Raw genomic sequence first — 4115 nt, forward strand, 5'->3', positions numbered from 1 at the left:
TCGTTCCCATTATTGTGGGATTAATACAAATTCAATGCATTGGGTTGCGTTGAATAGAGACCACGACCCAAGTGAGATTTGCAGGGCCCACCGTAGAAAGGTACCTACTTTATGGGGAACATGCCCCAGGTACAGTTAGGGCATGTTGTAAGTACCTCCATGTTAGACGGTGTAGTGGGAGTGCGAATTGTCGAGTCATACACTCGACAACACTGTTGACGAATCGCCCAAAAAGGTTGTCATACGATCCTCTGACGCTACAAACTCGCACTAGCTGACACCTAGCGCCTTATCTTAGGTCCGAGAATTGGAACCTCAGACCTGGGAGATGACTGGAGGAGGAGAGCCCTCGCATTAATTGCTTGAGAAGGAGAACCTCCAGCTCCAATGGCAAACCTTGGAGAGTAATCTACCTTTAAGGTATCCACAACCTACCCACTGGCGAAGACAGGTGACCTCACCTAAAAGGATCTTCGCCTCAAATAGAGCCCTCGGGGGGTAACATACTCCGAAGACGTCTATGACTGTCCAAGCTAGTCATTGTGAGTTGCCACGTGTCGGAGGTGAAAATATGGAAAACATAACCAAATCAAGAGGTTTAGTACAATGTTAGAAATAAATGCAAATTATTGGGATGTTTATCTCAAATAAATTTAAAAACAAAGGCTCACTCGTACAGAGTAGTAACTCTTTTTCACTCTCACACACCAGTCAACAGCCACCTTTCCCATTTCTCCATAATGTCTCTCATGTTGGCCACCACCACGAGTAGCAGCTTCTCCTAGCATGAGAAAACCCCTTGACCTTGAAGAGAGGGATGTCGGGTCTTTGTCATTCCTCCCCCAAGCCATGAGCCTGTGACACCACTAACAGTACCATCCCTCCCAACACTGCCATGACACCACCCTAGCCCCTTCTCAACTTCTCTAACTTAACCTATTTTTTTCCTTACCATTTTTAAGTTTTAACATAAGTGTTCAAAATATTATAAGAAAATTCAATATTTATTTTTAACTTATTATTTTTTAAATTATGGTTGTGTTATAAGAAATTTACTACTTTCCTTTAACATGTGTTATTTATTTATTGTATTAGTTAGTATTTAAAAGAGTAATGAGATGTGCACTTAAACATTACACACAGTGACGTGACCATTTTTTAACCAATCATATTTATTTAAACTGTGATCCATTATTTTTAAAAAGTAGCATCACGCACTATGTGTAATATTTGGGTGCAATCGTTACTGTTTTTAAAATGTGCCTTGTTTTGGATACTTTTTGTAGCTTTTATAGCAAAGTTAGCAATAGAAATAACATAAATAGAAGAAATTTATTGCTTTGGTTATGTTTTGGTAACTTATTTTGATTACTCTTAAAATGGCTCACTAATTTTGTTATTTTTTAGTAACAACTTATCAAATACAAAAAGCCAGCAGTGGAAAAGTAGTATGAAGAGCAACAGAGGAAGAAGACAGAGTACAAATAACAAGAATATAATTTATATTTACATAAAAATAAAATAAAAGAATAAGTGGGAAATTTTGAATCTATGAAAGATGAAGATGATGAAGAAGAAGACCCTATAATCATACCAGCACAAATCCTATAAACATGTCATCACAACTGAGCGCCACAAAGCAACAACAAAGTAAAGAAAGTAGAGATCGTCGATGATGAAAAAAGAGAGAGGACAAAGAGATTGCCTACAATGGTTGATGAGTTATCAAACTATGAGAGAAAAAGGAAAAGATATTGTTAACCGAGATTTTCGGCAACTCTATTAATAAGTGATATTTACTGATAATAATAATGAAAGCAGAAAATCAACACGGGATTTTTACATGGTTGGGGCGTTAACTAGCCTTAGTCCACGAGTCTATGTTATTAGAGCTTGAAGAAGCTTTTTTAATGGAGTTTTCTCTTTATATTTTGACAGAGTTCCTCCCTTTCTTTTTCTGAAAAGAGCCCCTCATTACAGTGCTCTGTAGCTTATATTTATAAGCTGATGGGAATATCGGGTCTAAACCGGATCCGATCCGGATCCATCAAAGAAATGGATACAAGGGGCTTTTCTATTGGAGGCCCAATATAAAAAAGTACAAAATTCATAAATCCAAAACCAGCTAAGGCCCAACAAGTTTACCTTAGAGCTATATCTCGCCCGACAAAACGGCGCTTTTGGCCTGGCCACTTCGAGTCACGAGGCAGATTTAGGAGACAAGACCAGTCAAAGTACTTGGCTGCGCAGTCCTGACACATTGGCGTGCAATCCCGAGATGACATTTTCTGCAGGTGAAAAGTGGGGGACAACGCCCACATGGAGCGAGGCGACGTCAGGGTCCTGGACGCCTGGCCCCTTCAACTAGGGGTGAGACGATCCGGGTCCATTTACCTTTGTCCCGCTTCATTTACCATCAGCCCGGACCGCGTCAGTGGTCCGGGATAGGGATCCGTAGGAGGCAGCGATTGGAATGCTCTGCACGCCTCCCGGACTATCCTCGCTGAGGATGGACCCGGAGGGACATCCTGGACACCTCCAATGGGCCCAGTCTTGAGTCCCCGATTCATACCCTTCCCCTTGGGCATTCTCTATATCAAGAGACCTTAGGCCGGGTCCGCGTGCTGAGCTGGCCCCCTGACAGTGGGCCAAGCGAGGGCCCCGAGCCCATGCAGGAAATGGGGATAACAGATATCAAGTTAAGAAAGAAAAAGAATGAGGGAGAAAAATAATGGGTAGTTTCACTGTGGAACTTATCAAACATGTGAATTTTTTTCTTAATTAGTTATGAGTAATGGCGTGTGCACATAAAATGTGTACTAAAACACACCTATATAGTAAAAAAAAATTCAACCAATCATATTTATTTATAACAAGACTGAATATATGAAAAAATAAATAAAAAATTATTTCGTAAGTATATAATATTTTAGTGCACATTTTATGTGCACATATCATTACTCATTTAGTTATATTATTATTATTATTATTATTATTATTATTATTATTATTTTTATTATTTGTTATACCCAAAAATTGGAGAATGCATTCTAGGAGGCTAAGGAGAATGCATTCTAGGAGAGCTAAGGGGAGTGGTCCTAGGAGACCCCAAGAAAGTGATCCTAGGAGAACCCAAGGATGAGGTCCGAGGAGAACTCAAGAAAGTGGTCTTAGGAGACCCCAAGGAGAAAGTGGTCCTAGGAGACCCCAAGGAGAAAGTGGTCCTAGGAGACCCCAAGGAGGATGTGGTCCTAGGAGACCCCAAGGGTGTGTTTGAGGTAAGCCTCCCAAGGTTTCCTAAGTGTTGGCTCGAACGTGTCTAAGGTAGGTAGCTAAGGAGGAGGAGTCTCATGCAAGTCAAGAGTGGAGACTTAGTTTTTTACAAGGAAAGCCTACACAATGTCCGATCGGACATGGTTGGGAGATGCTAAAGGAGAGTGCCTCAGACTTGTCCAAGGTGAGGTGCCAAGGAGGATGCCTCGGACCACCTTGGTCCGAGGAGAAGGCCACGAGGTCTGAAGGGACCTTGAATGGAGGAGGTATGCTCGGACTTGTCCGAGGTGAGAAGCAAGGGTGTTGCCTCGGACCACCTTGGTCCGAGGAGAGCCAAGCTTGTATCACCTTGGTCCAAGGAAAGCTTGAAGGAGTAATCAACATGCACAAGTCCTACCACCATGCACGTTCGACCAGCACTTGCATGGGTAGTCAGTAGGAGGTGGATCAATTAGCTAGAGGAGACTAAGTCAAGGTTCCCAGAGACAGCTTCAACAACATACGCGGGAATCTCTCATTCCTCACTCAAATTGAGGAATTAGTTATATTTTAAATATTTCTTGTAATATAAATATAAGATGAATAATAAAATATCCCTATCTAAAGGGGATATCAGTTGAGTATCTCAGGCCTATAAATAGAGGGCTTATGGGATTAGAGAGGGTTTCTTTTCTGCTTCTGCTTTCTAGAGAGAGAAAATTGGGACTGTGTATTCTAGAGAGAGAATTGGGTCTGTGTATTCTAGAGAGAGAAAGTGCTGATATTTGAGAGAACTCTTGTATTTTCACAATCTGTACTGAAGAAACTCAGTTGGCTCAGTCCATCTGATCTTGAGTATAGGT

This window comes from Humulus lupulus, chromosome 7, assembly GCF_963169125.1.
Source record: "Humulus lupulus chromosome 7, drHumLupu1.1, whole genome shotgun sequence".
NCBI classification, from domain to species: Eukaryota; Viridiplantae; Streptophyta; class Magnoliopsida; order Rosales; family Cannabaceae; genus Humulus; species Humulus lupulus.